The sequence below is a fragment of the Bombus affinis genome, chromosome 6, assembly GCF_024516045.1.
Source record: "Bombus affinis isolate iyBomAffi1 chromosome 6, iyBomAffi1.2, whole genome shotgun sequence".
In the NCBI taxonomy this organism is placed as follows: domain Eukaryota; kingdom Metazoa; phylum Arthropoda; class Insecta; order Hymenoptera; family Apidae; genus Bombus; species Bombus affinis.
This window is the reverse complement of record NC_066349.1, coordinates 13263434-13281683: the sequence shown is the minus strand read 5'-3', so window position 1 is coordinate 13281683 and position 18250 is coordinate 13263434. Positions and strand designations below refer to the sequence as shown.

The 18250-nt window shown below is 41.2% G+C and overlaps 1 protein-coding gene across 4 annotated transcripts in view; it reads left to right on the top strand.

Moving 5' to 3' along the window:
- The window catches only part of LOC126917450 (zinc finger homeobox protein 3), a 456710-nt gene that overhangs the window by 68789 nt on the left and 369671 nt on the right, over positions 1 to 18250 (top strand). For all 4 annotated transcript variants that reach the window (XM_050724298.1, XM_050724301.1, XM_050724296.1 and 1 more), the window contains exon 2: positions 3489 to 3567. The gene's annotated coding sequence lies outside the window, so the exon portion shown is untranslated. The remainder of the gene's footprint in view (positions 1 to 3488; positions 3568 to 18250) is intronic.

Here is an 18250-nt window from a genome sequence, read left to right as displayed (position 1 = left end):
ACGACTCTTCTTCTTCTTCGTTCTTCTTCTTCGTCTCCTCATCCTGCTATCGAACTCCCTTTTGTCCCTGGACGGTAAGACGCGTTACCGAGCTTCGTCGCTCGATTCGACGAACGGCCGGGTTAATTTAACGCGCAAGTTAATTTGTTCCCTGAGATTTCGTATTCGAGGTGATCCCTACCGATGGTCGATTCAATATCTTTCTAGTTCTCAAATCCTTTCGAGCATTTGGCTAATCTGAAATTTGCCAGGACGAAAATGTTCCCTCCGTGTGTCGGGATGTAACGCTTAAAAGGAAGGGTAAAACTGACTTTCTGATATAGAGAGATTTGAAAATCAATTTTTATTGAGATGGAATTAAACGAAGCGGATAGTGTCGTCGTCGATAAAATTTGTCAAGATCGTCGCAAAATTAATCCTTTGCAAATTATTAAAGAGGATCGTGTTTTTTAGTCGCTACCGTAAGTTCTCCCGTACATTTGATAGGAAAATTTCCCAGTAATTGGTCGATTCCGTGCAAATTGACTCCAGATTACCACGCATCGTCCCATACCGTTCGAATTCGTCACACTCCGTGATTAATGTACCGAGATTACAAATAAATTGCTGAAATGTATGATGCTTAAAAAGACAGGGGAAAAAAGGAACGGTACGGGAAAAGAAGCAGAAGGAACCGGCGAGAAAACAAGGAACGCAGGCTCGAGGAGGATTACATCGAATTACATGGAACGAGGACAATAAAACATCTCGGTTTCGCGTTCAACAGAAACGAAGGCTCCCAGTTATTTCGTTACGCCACTGTTTTCTCCTACGTACGTACAATGGACGAGAAGGATCGTGGTCGGATGGTTGGAAAGAGTCGGACGACAAGGCAGATAAATTAGTGCTAGTAATGAAGACTGAGTCCGGCGCCTGATTAAACAAACACAGGGAAACACAAATAAGTGAGAGAAGTACGAGAAGGAGGAAAGGTGAACGCTTAAAGGGAGCGAAACGCACGAAGGAAGAAAAGAGAAAGAACGAATGGGTGGCGGAAAGAAGAAGAATCTGCGAGTCTTGCTTTAGACCTTGTCTTATTTTGCCTCTAATTAACTAAAGTAGCGTAGTAAGCACGCTCGAAGACATTGCCGGTGACCTCTTTTTTTCCTGCCACGGTGTCTCTCACCTTTTCTCATTTATCTTGTTTTTTAAGCCTATTCCCGTATCCACCGATGCTTGTTGTCGGCGACGCCGCCGCCGAGGCCATCGTCGAAGACGACGAAGACGACGAAGAAGACGACGGCGACGACGACGACGACGACGACGACGACGACGACGCCGATGATGATGACCGTGTGTCACACGCTAGCCATTCGTAGAACGAGCGTTGTTTCATTTTCGACGCACGTCCTCAAAATGAAAATGTATGAGCGTGTATAATACATAGAGAATAGTTTTCGAGCGGGTCCGGTTAGCGGAGCATGAATCTCATCGAGGCACTCAAGGCTAAAGCTCTCGAAATTACGCGGGATGAATTAAAAATAGCGGTCACTAAATCGTGAAAACAAAATCCGGCCGGATTTATGGACGCTTTTTGAGGTTTCCAGTCACGAGCTATTAGTCGTGGACGTTTGCGAAAAATACCGAAAATAATCATCGGTCGTTACATGCTCGGGCTGGGGCTGACCAACTACCAACAGGCTCACGGATGAACGATTCTTTTTTAGTTTCTCCTTTTGCTCGGAACGCTTGTAAATTTGATTGTTACGGAAATATACGTATGAATAACGCGAGTTGGGCTATTAAGAGATCGCGAACAGTTGTTGCAGAAGAATTCATCGAGAGTCAAAGTCTACCGATATTATGGTAGGATCGATATAAAAATAACGAAACTTTTTGCGTAGAGGATAATATTTGCAGGTTGAGAGTACAGCGGTAAAAATTCTTTAGCTTCGATGCAGGACAATGATCTAAGAAAATAAAGATAGGACACGGTAAAAGAAACACGTTGGTAGAGTTCGAATTTAATAGTCAGCCGGTGCTTCACCGTTTGTGTCCAACCAAACGAAAGATTTCGTTATTATTTACTATTACTGAAACATAAGATCCATAAATAATGTGGGTACGTCCTTCTCGTTCTCTTATATATTAGTTAAATATAAATATTTGCTCTTAAATTTTCAATAATATACCCTAATTTCAGTGCATCTGAGAACATATTTTGTCCTCGTGATAACCTTATGCGATAGTATTTTCCTTGTGAGGAATGTGAGAAATGTAAAAAATCTATTACCTCCACGATAGGGCGATAGTTGCTATAGTTGAATACTCCTAGCAACTACAATAATCAGAAAATCAAAGGAACAGACTCCGTGTGGAGACGATGGAGACGGGGCAAATTTTTCGAAGGAAAGAAAAGAAGACGCCAGGTGGTCGCTGGATGATGTCCGCCGCCGGCGTATCGTGGTGCTTGCGATTCAAATTATTTGTAATCCTCATTTTTTTAACTGACCGCCAGAGAGAGCGAATTAGCGTTCGTAACGCGTGGGTACTACACGGCCGAACGCGATCCAGCACGATGAGGACGCTAGGTGAAAAAATAAGCTTCGACGATAATAATTATTATCGAACCGGCCGCGAAATCTCCGTGGTCTGCCGTCTCCGGAGCCGGGGTAAAAAAGATACGAATCCGTGACGTTGGGCCGCCAGGCAAGGACGTTCAAGTTTAAACGAAAATAAAAATTCCCCTGTCCGATACTAATTATAGAATACCGCTCATCGAGCAAACGCCGCTTGAATTACCGATATACGGTGCGCCACTGGATTATACCGGGTGTTTGTAGGTGAATGAATTTAACGATGCGATGTAGACTAAATCTTTACGTAACGAACGATAAACGAAGAATTAATTAATAAAAAACACAATAAGCCAGCAACTGGTCCTGCGCTGTAAGACTGTCAAAGACAATTAGTACATATATATATATATAATAGTAGTGCAATATTTTGACGAGGAAAATGTACAACGCGTGAAAAAAATATTTTATATCCGTTAGTGACTCGATCCGAACTGGATCGATAGAGGATTAATCGTGTGCGAGAAGAAGGTCTGTAACCGAAATTGGAAGGAACACCCGATAAATCGATACGCCGGTTGTATACCCCGTCTCGAGGAAAATTAATATTGTTTTTATCGACGAACAGCCGGGATAATTAGATCTCGGTATAGGCCTGTTTGCACGTCCACGGTCAGACCGCCGCGTAATCGAGGATCGATCTCTTCCCCTCTCTCCTCAATTGCCTCGTGACGCGTCGCAAATTTATTTCTCAACGAGGACGATGCGTTACGCGTTTCGAAGTTATACAGAGGCTTCGGCTCTTCGATCCAATCTACGCCGATGATCGACGATATTAACCGCAAACGACCCGCACACCTTCCGCGTCCACGACGATGTAGCACCGCGTGAACGCGACAGATTGGTAACGAGCGATTTTTTTCTGTCTTTCAGATTCGCGCGAAGAATGTGACGTCGGCAGAAACGAAACAGAGAGGCGGGAAGACCGTGCAGAACACCGATCCCCGGAATGGTGAGTTGGTAATTAATCAAGCGTATTCGTTCAGGTGTTAATTACTTGGCTTGGCAATCCGAAGCACGCTTATCTCGTTCACGATTATTAGGATACATAGGTATCGAAGGAACGAGGTAAACTCGTAAAAGAAATCTAATTCAAAATCATACGAGTCTCTCTCTCGAGTCAAATCGATCAGCGCCACTTTATACGAGTACATGACACACGATTAACATCAACCTTTTTGACAAACAAGTTACTTACTACCATACATTTATTTATTGCAATGCGGGACAATGAACACAAAGTGTTGGAAAGAAAAGAAAAATGAAGAATGTAGGGAATGTAAGGGATGGACGGAATGTAGGGAATGCAAGGGATAGAAGGAACGTGAGAAACGTAAAAAAATAGAATGAACGGATCACAAGGAGAAGTACAAAAAGAACGGAAGTTTATCGCTACTGATTTCAACATATATCATAGTACACCACGTCGTAGCAAAATTAATCGTTTCTGTATTTTAATATCGTTCCGTTAGAACATTTCGTGTTAAACCAATAAGTATCCTGATACTTATGAACAGGGATTTACAGGAGACCCATCTCGCGATGTGAATCATAGCGCGTTAGCCGTGGTGTGTCGCGTTTAAACCAGCGGCGCGCGAACGTATCACTCGGCAATCGATGGAGTTTTATGTCGCGAAACGACCGTCCAACGCCGGTTGTGTGTTGCATGCCCGAGCTTCGTGCGGAAGATCAATCCGGCATATAAATGATGACGTTAATAATACCGAGATAAAGCATTCCATGAATATAAATACGCGGCTCTCTCTGTTTGGCCGGGCGTTTCAGATTTCAGTGAAGTAGCGTTATTAGGGAAGTCAGAACGACCTCGATAACGTTCCGCTTTTCGACGGAATTTACTCACAGAATTTACTTTTCGAAATTACCGAGAGATTACGGGAAAGAATTATTGAATCCGGGCTCGGCTGGAAATGGCGGACACCAGGCGGTATCGCCCGATCCGGTTTAACTTAATCTTAGTTCGATTTTCTCCGGGTGCGATTTTTATATGCGTACATTTAGGGCAGCCGAGGTCTGCGCTTTTCGAAGATTGATGCTTGTTAAGTAGCTCGAAGTAAATTGCAACTTGGGACTATTTTACTACATTGTGCCCGATTGTGCGCCGGTTTCATGTTGAAACGACTACCATTTGCCGGTAATTTCACTGCTCTAATTTCGTTCGATACGAGGAATACCAGAGAGTGAGTTAATCGGGATATACTTTCCTAAATTTGAATATCAATAAGTAACTTCGCGTATTCGTTTATTCTTTTTTCCCTTTAGGATGGTGGATGTATTTTTGAAATTGATTTTTATTATTAAAAAATTAAACGTATCAATTTTCCGCAATTTTTTTAAGCATAACGTACAATATCTTTTTTTGGTGTCCTTGGTTGGCGAATAAATTTCAACCTCGTGATATTACAATGTTTAACAATGGAAGACAAGTATTTCAGGTCGTGAAAGTGCTTGCAGTCAAAACCTGTAATTTGCATAACATATGCTACGTTACGAAGTTTTTGAAATATTGTTATGGGTACGGTGAGATACAGCTATCAATTTTACTAATTATGTAGGTATTACTCGAAGAGGGTTATATTGCAACAATGTTGAAAATAATTAAGGTGGTAACATTTTCTAGACAACTTTGTATATCCCCTTGCTTCTCATGCCGCTGATATTTAAAGTAAATTCCTTATAATTATTATGTATGACATATGTGTACATATATGTCCCCTTACAAATTTGTCCAATATAATCGTAGTAGGTAATCTGTTTTTGCCACGATAATTATTAACATAAGTTCAATTCTTTCATAATTCGTTGTACGGCAACGTTTCTATCCTTATTGTTATTAATTATTCCGACGCAATATCTATATTATATTCTTACTTCTATATATTTATTTTGCACACCGTATTCCAACCTGCGTTATATCCACTATGCTTGTGGGTATTTAATACCATAAAATTAACTAATTCGACATAAGTTGTCGTGGTCTGCCGTGACTCAAAAAACCAGTCCATGTCCATCCACTTTCGAAATCGTTCGAATAATTATTAATCGTAGCATATATCGCGAATCTCACTCAAACCTATTCCAACGAATATACTCTCGATCAAATCGCATTAATCATACTCGCATTTACACGAAAAGCTGAGGCACGAGCCACTTCCACGAGAAAGAACCTGTGCGGGTCGAGCAAACGGTTCCGGTCGGAATGATCGATCGGATTGGTAATAACGATCGAAGGAGGGTTGGCGCGAAAAGGAAAGGACCGGTGGTCGTGTGGAGAGTGCGAGGGAAGAAGGTTCGCGCGTCGAAGAGGGCCTGTTCGCCGCGTTCTAGCCCGGAGCGACGCGGAATCACTCAGAGCAGCGCCGGCCGTTACTTCATTTTTGCGGACCGTTTACAACGTCCTGTCCACTCGCGTGGCATCGTTGCTGGCATTTCGATGCATAATAAACGAGCAGTTAGCCCTGCTCCGTGGCTCACACCTCTGGCCCCTTCTTTTCTACGAGTCAAAGGGGGATGTGCCCCTCTCCAAAGAGCCGGCAGCCTCTTTTCCTCACGGTCGACCGTCAGGATCCTCCTTCTTCCTCTTTCCGACTCGCGCCCGTTCCGTAAGCTGCCTCTCGTTTGTAGACTTTCTTCTTTCAAGACGAGGCGCGCATAACGAGATGCGAGAGCGAGACCAAGCTATATCGTTGGCCGAACCGTGGAGAGCAGAGCGACTCTAACGAAAGGAAATCCGATTTGCACACCGTGTTCAGAGAAACAGACAGAGAGAGAGAGAGAGACTCTCCCGCCCTCTTTCGAACGCACGCCCACCCCTCAGGTACACGCCGCGCGCTAGTTTTCATGGAAATTCGTTTGCCGCTCGTTACGTGACGCTGGCATTTCCTTTGCCGGATTCTTGCTTAGTACGCCGCCCATTGCGACCTAGACAACTCTATCGAAAGACTTATTAAAGTTGTGCGCTGGGACCGATGCTGGAATTCGTATGTAATAGGAATGCCGACTCTTTTACCTTTTTGGAGAATTTGGGATTTAGATGGTTTCTCAGGGATTTGCTCGAAGGTTACTCCTTTTATACAGTTGTCTTCGAAGGTTCTCGAAGGAAATTCCTGATATTGCGAATTTTTATCTACATCTATGAATTATTGACGCCAAAACATGTAGCGCACGTAAAGCACATGTTCCTACTACGAGGATTGTAAAAGTTGCAAGGGAATATTGAATCGTCTTCCGAGAGGATATTCATGAAATCGATTTAACGTTCCGACGATTATAAGCGATTAGATGCGACATTCGACGCACCATGCGAGTTGAAATCGTTAATGAACTTCATGAAACTATAAAACATGCTTGATAAATGTGCATCCATGAATTAATCATTCCTGGTATATTTTATTTTTTCTTTTGCCGAAAAAGTTAATTATACTTCGTAAGGTTATACATAACGTAGAATGACTCGGGAGTTCAGCGTGTCAACAGCTAATAGGCGATTTTATAATGACGATTATGATTATGACTATGGTTATGGTTATGGCTATTTATAACAAGCCATATCCACTCGGAGAGAAAGATCACGAGATATTGGTACATAATGATAATAATAATTATACTTCTTTATCGAAGTTGCATACAGTATACCTTAATAGAATCGATAGAATAAGAAGGAAAAGGGTGAAATATTACACTTCGCTCTAACCACCGTACGCAAAGACGTAATCGAACCTAACCCGACTCGTTGTAATGACGCAAAAACATAACGATTTACAATTTTTAAATGATCAACATCTTAATATGATTGATTCTCAGCTATACGCGCGTATAAAATTGTTTATATTTTTAATGTATTCTATTCACACATTAAATTCATCATATTATCTAACATTCTGAGATGTATCGTACGTATCCACACACTCAGCTAATTTGAAACGTATTTTGAAGTAGAGAAAAATCGAAAAAATACTGTACTAAAATATCGAACCATTAACACATCACATTTCACGTATATTCGCATTTGGTTGTATTCCACGCGACGAAAAAACCGACGTGAAACGCGACACACTGAACGAATCTTGTTACGATTTCGCTAATACGCATCAAACGAAACGCACTTGAACCTACCGATCGATGATCGATGCCACCTGCAGGACGCGGCAGTTGAAAAAACTGGAAGCGGCGCGCATCGGAGCGATTATTTGCGCCGCGCGACGATAATGGATACGGAAAGGCGGTTTGAATCCGGCCGAATGGGCGTATGAATGGTCGCCGTTTAGCGTAATTATTGGCGCATTGTCTACGGCACAATACCGGCCGCGAAATTGGCATGCAAAAATCGGATGCGATCCTATTGTCGGCCATTGTCCGATCCGTGGCTGCGTGGCAGCTTCCCCGGGCTCTCCAGTTTTCGAATATTTCGCCGTCAATGCCGCCGATTCGTTCACCAATCGAATTTACCTCGAACGACGCCAAAAGGAATTCACCGGTTCCACCAATTACGCGATGTTCCAACGTTTTTCTTCCTTTTTCCATTTTTTTTTTCCTTTTTTTTCGAATATTACCGCCAAACGCAACGAGACTGCGTTTCGGCGATGCGGTACGCGCAGTTCTGTCACGTTTCGATCGATCATTTCAATATTCCAACTCTAACGACTCGTTCAAGTTTCGATCCGTTTGCTGAAACGTAGTTGGAAAAATTGATATCGCTGAACAATATTAATAGAGTTGAATCATCTGACTTAACAATTTTCTTAGAAAAAATTCTGTCTCCTTATGAAGATTGTTTCTACCAATTATTATCGAAATATTTGTTATATAAATAAGAAGTTAGTACCTAAAAAGTGGAGCGGATAGGTTTAACTTCCTAGAGGATCGTGTACAAATTTCAGTGGGTCAGCCGATTTCGTCCTACTTTCTTCGATGTTTCTCAGAGTGGAAGTTCGACGACGAGTTACGTCGGCGCTCTGTTGCCTCGAGGTGAAAGTTCACGGATCGCCGTGTCGCGGACACGTTTCATCGAAGAGAATTTTAGGCCTGCCGAATACGAGAGCTAGATTCGTGATGGCTGGAAAGGACGAGTCGAGAATTTGGTTGGTTATTAGGCAAGGGACGTCGGCACGATTCTAACTCTCCTTCGAACAGAGCAACCGCGGGCTTTTTGTGCGGTCAGATTGGCGGCCATTATGTCCCGAAATTGGGCCTTAATTGTGGCAGCGGTAATGAGTCGGGTTGCTCTAATGCAACGGCACCAGCACACGTTGTGCCTTAAAACTTGCTTCGGTGCCGTCTAACGGGTGATCTATCGATAAATTTCTCTTCTTAAACGCGATGATAGAATTCTGTATTTTCTCGGATTTTCGTATTCTTTCTGATTCTTGAGATTGAAATCGAGTGCAGTGAATAGCTGGATAAGAATTTAACGTCGTATTTATCTTATTCGATTATTCTACATCGTTAATAGTCGTAGACGTTTATAACATAGTAATAACATAATAGTAGACATTTATGGATAATTAGGACGAAGAAGGATCCCAAACTTAATTTTGAAATTCAATTTGCAATTGTAATAATGGTTTGTCTAAATTTCTGGATAACTATCGATCAATTGACGAATAAACAATCTCTAGGTTACTATAGACTTGAATTTTCAATTCGCAAAAAATCATAAAAATAATTTCAAACTTTTCTCGCGAGTATTATTGAAACCTTTGTTAGATCCACACTTTATACCAGTATCGTGAATTAATTCTCTATTAAACATAACATATAGTAATATAGTATATAGTAATATATAGTATCCATATGTAGAATTACGTATACACATAATACTCGTTCAAACATACTCGTAACTTTAGCGCTCACAAAGTTCTTCGATGGAGAACCTCCTACCTCTTCTTCCGTTTCTATTGCATCGATTTATTTTTCATTCTGAACGTCACGAGTATCGACGATTCGAATAATCGTTCGGCTACGTTCTGCTTCGGAATTAATGTGCAGCTAGATTATTTCAGACACCCGGTATAGAATAGAGAGCGGTAGGGAATACTACTATGTGGCGACGTAGCATTATTTAATTGCTCTTCCGTTGTTTTTTCGTCGCCAGATAATTTGTGTACCTGCCGGCGATCTCTCAGTTCCACCTGAACGTTCTCTTCTCTTCTTATCCTTGTTCCTCTCGTCGCCCCGATAGACCCGATCGCTTCGGGTTGTCTCGCTTCCACCGATTCCATAGGCTGCTTGGCTTCGTATGGGTTTTCTCGTTGTGAGAAGTCGGCACAAGGGGAAAGCAAAAGAGCAGAGCAGCGAGAGAAAGGACGAGAAGGACGGGACGACCGGTCGGCCTACTCCTAATTGCGCGTAATTATCTATGGAGGCCAATTAACTCGGATTGGCTGGACGGATGATCCGCGACTAGCCCGAGGACTCGAACATCGTCCAAGAAGAACCTCTTTCGTCTCCTTACCATGGCTAAACACACGCGAAAGCGGCCACGGAATCGTCCTCGTTTTCAGAATCTTCGCCCTCCTCCCTGCCTCTCATCCGTCGTCGATGCAAAACGCGAAAAGTAATTGCCGTAATCAATCATACGAAGTTACAGGAGTGAGTTAGAACTGAAGTGTATTAAGAGAGTATTGTTTTGCACCGGTGGTACGAAAGTAATTTGTTTCCCTCTAAACGAGTGTTCTTGTTGCGATGGTTTAATATTTTTGAGCCGATGCCGAGGCAGGATACAGCAGTTATTTTCTTTTCAAGAAATAATCTCTGTGTAATTTTTGAAGTGTATCTAAGTAGAATTTTGTAGACGAATTCTGTTGTACGAAAGATACGAGAAATTAGAAATTTCATTCTATGGCAATATACGAATTTAAAGATAATTAATTAACAGTAATGTTTCTACGACTACGTATTGTGTATTATTTTATATTGTCCTTATCGTTCATACGTATGAAATATCGCGCTTTCGAAAAGATACTAAAAGTGTCAAAGCTTTTGTTCAAATACTTACGAATACCTTTTCTTCTTTTACAATGAACGTTAAATGATAATTTAACGTAGCAGGAAAGGTGATTAAATATAGCAAAATATCCATTTATAGATATGCTCAAGTGTCGCTATAGCGCAGTTTCCAAGTGCAAACGTAGAAAATTTGCAAAAGGAGAAACTTTTAAAGAAACTGCGGAACAGAGGAAAAGCGTCCCTCGTTTCAGAAGTATTGTCTTCCTGATGTTTTGACAGATTTTTGTTTACCACCGAAAACTTCGTTCTTGCGTAACATCCTATATGAACACGCTGATAGAAATCATGAAATTCTTTCGGTCTATGAACTTCGAATATTGGAATGCTGCCGGCAGGGCCATGCTCAACGATTGGAAACAGTCGATTTATTTCTCTTCGATTTATATGAATGTTTAATACATAAAATTTCGGTCAACCAGCAAAATCCTCCTTGTCATAATTCAATGTAGGAAATATTTCCAAATGTAAATTTTTGGTTAGATTCGCATTTCCATTTGACATTTATTTATGAAACGTGTATCAGGGAATATTAGATTTAATAAAAACAGTTTATCGATCAGATTGTGTCTATAATAGCCACAACAATGTGCTTCGTATTGTTGTTTGTTATTCAACATCAAACTACTGGACAGACTAGTTTGACAAATTGTTAGATTTTTAGACCTATACGAGACTCCTAGACAAAATTTTCTCCTAACTAGAACTCTTTAATACCGTACGAATCAATTCCAATTGTAATAAAGAAATCTTTAAAATCTTTTATCCTCGCGAAAGTATTTTCACGCTTTCATTTTTGCGCAATGAAAGCTCGAATGAGAACGAGGATGTCCCGCAAGGGATTCCAGCAAACAAGAGCGGTATGAGGAAGATGTTCGACCTCCTCCCGAGAAGATTGCGATATTAGCAAGATCTGTGATCGCGATGTTCCCACGTTCCTTTTACAATTTTTCTTCTTATATCGAGGAACGATTTAATGGCGGTATCGATGTTTTGTGCGTTTCTACGTTACATACCGTTTACCATAGCGTCGTGCTGTAATTGCATGCCTCTAATTACGCGTGCAGCGCTGTGTCCCTCGCCCACCTTCGCGGGTTTATTTGTTCTACCGTTTCCCAGAGCATCGGTACTAATACCCCGGGTGTTTGCAATCTCAGGCGATCATAAATAATCGCACGCACATTCGCAGCCGGTACTGGCACATACGTAATGAGCAATTAACGATCGAGTTCCTTGCTGGTAATTGCTTCATCGACGCGGAAAAGATGTTACGAAGCGGTCACTACGCGATGCTTTTCCATATCTGCTGATCGTCGGCTACATCGCGGTCATGTTCATGAAAGTTGATGCCTATATAACTCTCGGCATACCACTCTGGCGATGCTGGATTATAGATTCTGAAATGCTTTACAGTTTGTTCGGTTTGATATCCCTGTTTCTTGCTGCGAGGATGTTAAGAGCAAAGGTTGCTTATTAATCGAGTAAATGTCGTTTTTATCGCTAAAGGCTCCAAGTTTCTCATGTTTCCTTCGTGATATTAGCATGTTACACGATATAATTGGTTGAAAAGTAAAAACTGACGGACAGAAAGTTAGTTATTTCTGTTGAGAAATTTTATATGTATCGTATAGTACGTTCATCGATAAGTTTGCGTTAAATATGGAGAGGACAGAACGACGATACAATGGAACTAATAACCGCAGAACTAGCTTAATTAATGCCAAAGAATAACCGAATAACGTTCTTTATTAAACCTTGGCTTTACTTCCATCTGATTAAATTCGTTTCTGTCTTCGTCGAATTTTTTACCATTCGTCGAAGATGCCTAAGCCTCGCTGGAAATTTACGATGAGCTAGCCCTTCGCCAAGAATAATACGTCTCTTTCCTAACTGCAGAAAACATATATTTATCTGGTCTTTACATAAGCCGATTCAGCTATTGTTCCGTATCCACTTTTCAAGATTCGAATCCTCGGGGACTCGAAACGTCGAGGTTCTAACAGCGAAAGAAAGCGAAAGGGGAGGGGGTGGGAAGGAAACGCGTAAACGAGGACAAAGACAGCAAAGGATATGCGAAAAAAGAAAATCGCGGAGGTGGAGGGAAGTAACCGAATCGTCGAATGACTGAGGGAGACGGGACAATTCGTCATTAGTAAACAAATAGTTTAGCGACCGATCGGGCCAGGCCTACATAAACTAAACAACAATGAGGCCTGCGGCTCAGAAAGAAATACCGACTCGCTACCCTTCGAGGCGAAGCACACCTGGCTTCACCTTCGTAGCAGTTTACCTGCTGCACACGGGTGGGTGTTGAAGAGGTCAGGGGCGTGTGTATCCGAGCCGGTACCACGCCACCACGCCCAGTCGCAGGACTAATAATGATTTATTTCACAAGCTTAACGATCTCGTCCGATTTAACCTCGTCCACCGGCCCCTTTATCTTTGTCTTTGATCGGCAACGGGTTGCGTAATAATCGTTGAGGCCACGCTTCTCCACGCTTCCTTTGATAGTCGCTGGCTTTTCATTTTCGACCTTCGATCGATAGCCACTCTCACGATGCTGTTTTCTCATTATTCTGTCGATCGATGCTTTACCGATTGCATTTAGCGCCGTATGAATTGTATTCGATGGTTATGTAAGATTCGCGAATTCGTTTCGGTTTTGCAACAAAATTTCGGTTTTTTCATTTCCTCCTTTGGTGGTTTTATTTAAAGCGTTATTCGAAACACTCTTGTTATGGAATTGGAAAATTATAGAACAGACTCACTTTCAATGTTGATAAAAATTAAATAAAAACAGACAAACATCGGTTCCATGACGATGTAACGCTTTCTTTTTAAAAACGCAGGGTATTTAGCAGCGTGGACACGTTCCTGATAGAGGTACCGGGTTTTAGTTCAACGAGGATCTCCCCACCTGACCGAGTCCGATCGGTGTTAAAAAGAATTTTTCAGATTCATTCGTCACCTCGAATTTCACAACACGATCGACATTACGAACACATCTTCAGGGCCGTAGGGAGAAAGAGGCCCAACCGAGCAGTAATGTGTTTTAAAAATACGCTAATAGTCTGGAACTTCCAGTTTCTCCGATTCTGATCCGTCCTTCAGGAACGTTAAATTTTAGCCGGTAAAAATTCGCCCCTTGATACTTTTAACACGAAACCAAGACACGTTCCTGCTTTTGTTTGGTCCAAACAAGACGGAGTCTGGTTCTCGACCAACGCTCAGGTAATCGAGAGTATTTGTTCAGAAGATTCCTATCGATCTTGTGTAACTGTACATTTCACGTGAATCACGTTGAATTACCAATTGCCGCTCCATCCACCTAATCGTACAGATACTTTGTTTCACTTTCGATACTTTGGCAAAGTGCGATGTTTAACCACTCGATTGGTCTTGCAGAGAAACTCGAAAGAGAAACGATATTATTAGGAATCAATGTTTTTAGCGATTAACAATTTTCTTATTTTTCTTGTATGCCTCAAGCTACAAATGCAAATCGAACACTACAGGGAAGGAGCACGATAGGTCGAGTCTTCTACTTTTTTTGAGGAAGGCAGTTTTTAAATTTGACAATTTTGTATCTGACATTTTTACGTCATATGAAATCGTAAAGCGACTCCTCCTACTTAAGCATACAGCGATATTAAGGTCAGAAAATCTACAAAAATATGCTTATAATATCTTCTCCTGTAATGTTCAGTCGTGATACGCTCGCAAAATTTGAAAAGAAAAATCGCAAAACGATCTAAAGAAATTAAATTTGCCGTTAAATACACCAATAACCCACCACAACGTCAATCTTCGTTTTCCCTTAAATCTTTTATTTAGAATCAACACCAACGTCAACGTTAACGTCTCGTTTACCGCTTTCGCTGCCGTTATCTTCCAGATCGTGGTTTTCTCGTTCAAGTGTGCGCAATATGAAATATAAAAATCAGCCTCCCAGCCAAGGGCGCCCGGATCCACGTAGGACTGGTCGTCCCTTTGTCCACCTAAGATTCTTCGTCCTCGATCCTTCCTAAACTATAGGGAGAAGGAGCATCTCGATGGTCCCTGCGGCGAGATTAGCATGACAATGCGTCCACCAGCCACTCATTATGGCCGTTCGTGATCCAACGTTCCGTTGAGGCGTAAAACAAAATTCCAGCCCACGAAAATCTCGCTAGGCGATAGGGGTTGACACCTTCGATTCATCCGTTTCCGATGCTCCCCGTAACGCTCGTACGTATACCACCGTGTTTCTTTAGTCCTTCGCTTCATTTTTACCCCACCATTTCTTTCATCTTGTCTCTCTCTCTCTTTTTCTTCAGCCTCTATTACCGCCGACATCATCCCTTGTCCACCCTCTTCCAGGACAAGCTAGCCTTCTCCCACGGCTCTTCATTCTTTCGTTGAATGAATACCAAAGATGGATCGCTTCCCTCTCTGCACAGTCTCGCCGTGCTCGCTCTTTGTTGTCCAGAAATCGTGCGATTTTCCATGAATTGACGCGTCCCAACGAACGTAGTTTACACACGATCGCGACGCACAGGGATCCTTTAGATCGGTATCGATGCCTAGAGAATCGATCTATTCTCGATGGAACGTCCGCAGATTTTCGACCATCACGCTACGACACCGTGACTCTTTCTTCGATAAATAATGGTTCCTCACCTTTTCCTGGAACGATGATGGCTTAGCGTCTTCCGTCTTTTCGTTCGTTGTAATATTGGCTCTCTGTTTGGAGATTCCTTATGGCGTGATATATGGTTGGAAGATGCAAAGTTTGTGTGATATTTTGGTTACCGAAGGTTCGGTTGTATAAGTGAGAAAAAATTGTAGTTTGAGAAATCAGTGTAAAATATGGCGATATGCGCACTAGCCTCTGCATGTTTGTGTAAATTCGTATTTTTATGAATATAATGAAATAGATGGAATCTGGGTAGAAAATCGATTTATCTGCTATGTATCATAGAAAGTACCTTGAATATTTTTACATAAGTGTATATTCTGGACATTTCTCACCTTTAGATCTCGAATAAACGTTTAAAACTCCGCGGTCTGATACTGATCACTGATAAAATGATCTCTTTATGTTACTCATTGGAGTAAGTTTGAAGGCGTTGAATTTCCTTAAGCAATTATCTGCAAGCGGTAATTTTCGTTAGAAACTAAAAACAGCGCGCGATCTTAAGAATACGAGATTTCAATCGAAATGGTCAGGACCGACGAAACACGCGAGAGATCTCGTTCCATCTTATTTGCATTCGCGTGAAGAGAAGTCCACTCCCGAGAGCATGATCGTCGAAAATCCGGCAGAATCTCAAATTACGATGATTCGACGAGCAGCAGAGTGCACCGCAGATGTCTGGGTAATGGTACATAAAGGGGATGCAGATAGAACGATACAAAAGAGAAGCTCGATATTCACGGGACCAAAGGGAGCATAATGCAGATCCCGAATTTTTGGAAAACTCTCGTGCTAATCGACGTGAACGACACAATCGGGTTTACCTGATGGACGGTCCCTTTCGACTACCGTGAGAAACAGTGTTCCCAGTGTTCTGAAAGCGTCTCCATCAAGAGAGAGAAAGCAAAAAAGCGAGATGGAAAGAACATCTCGGTAGCCTCTTCGGGAAAGAATTAACCGATGAGAAAGAGAGGTAGGGCAACGTTAGAATGCGTGAACGAAATCTCTCTTCTCCGCGTTTTTCTTTCTATACCTATTGTACTTTGCACTGATCCGCGTTGCTTTAGAATCATTAAGTGGAATTTTGTTTGTTATAGATCCTTTTTTTCATAGATTATTGCCAAGGAAGCATATTACATACGTACGTTTGTTATTTTTAACGTGTAATTACGCGGAGAAAATTAAGAACTCTTGGGTAGGGAATAGGAAATATTAAAAAATTCTTCTAGAGAATTTTTAAATAATAAAAAGTGGAACAGCTGTATTTTATTTATTTGATATTCTGTTTCATTCGTAAGAGATTTTGTTACTTCAGAAGTAATATTTTAATTTTGGTAAGAAGGCAGACAAAGGTTTTTCCTTAACTTATGTATGAACTGTGGTAATTAGAGATCTTATTTAAATTACTAATAAACGAAGAATTGAGAGAATCTTATAAGGGTACTTGGTATAAAGGAGAATCTTAGGGATGGTTGCGTCTTTAACAAGCCATTTGCTTCAATCCGCAACATGAAATCAAGGGTACTTCCTTAGAATGTCCAAGAAGATTCTTGAAAGTTGCTCGAAACCCTTAAGGAAAGATCTTGCTCATCTTTGATTGGTTAAAGAACAATGTAAAGTCGTTTCCTCTTTGCGGACGTTCTTAAGACTCGCTGAAGATATTGGTAAAGTAAACGGTTCAGACGGTAAAAATGTAGCAAAATGTACTTTTTATGCAACTCTTTATCTCATTCAATGTACAATCCGTATCTCTTAAATTTATTGGGAAATATAGATATTTCTTATGATTAGTAAGAAAATATTTGTTATGGAATACATCTTTATTTAATATATTATACTGCTTTAGTTTGAAGTACTTGCTACAATATTATCGAATCGTATTTATAACAAGTCCCTGATCAATTATTGGTAGAAATATCGAATTATTTTAATTTTAATATTAAATTATTTTATACCGTTCAATAACAACGAATTCCAGAATCTTCAACGTCTTTTCCCTTTATGTCGCATTAACGTTTTCGTGTTAATTTCAAAGCTATTTGCCTATATATTTCACAGTTATTATCACAGAAAATATGTGGCACATTCTAAAACATAAATAACATCGACTCAAATATCTCTGGCCGCGTTTTAATCTAGAATTTTTCTCGAATTAATACCGTTCGCAATTTCAACGTACGATCCAACCAGTTTGGATCATCATCTAGCACGTACTCTCATAGCTTTATCCTATCTTCTCGAGCTTCCTATTTCCATAACAATAGTCGGCGAACAATGAAAGTTCACGGGAAGAATAATTAAGCTCGTGGTAATCGTTCGGCACGGACGATGGTCATTGCGACGCATCGCAGCATTCGCTCCCATTGAAACGGCACAGTAAGAATTCCCATCAGCTGTAACGGTTCCTTGAGTCTACCAACACCAGGGGTACATTAAAGGGAGGGTCTCTGGAGGGTGGCGAATTAATTTATGCGATAACGTACCGACACAGTACCAAGACTCGTTTCTTTGACCAGGTGATGACCGGTCCACAACGGCCGACCACCCTTAACTTACTCTCTGTCCTTCGTGTTTGTTCCCTCTTAACTCTCGGAGCGTGTGAAAATTCGCGCGATTCTTTGTCTTCGTAGTTTTTCATCTCCTAGACGCTTTATTTCACACCCATCACTGATTTCGTTTGCATTTGTATTTAGCGATATGATAATAACAAGGGAGTAAATGATTGGATAAGAGGAGAAGATGAAGTACGAGAAAAGGGAGAGACAATGTTAGGGACATCGGGGTAAACGGGAGTGTTTGGAAAAAGATGAATAGCTATGTTATATGTATGTTTGCCTTTGTTGTTATTTCGAATGTGAACGCTGTTCTGGTTTTAAACACGCGTTTGCATAGCTTTAATTAGGCTAACGTTATCGTATATCCGATGAACATATTCTTG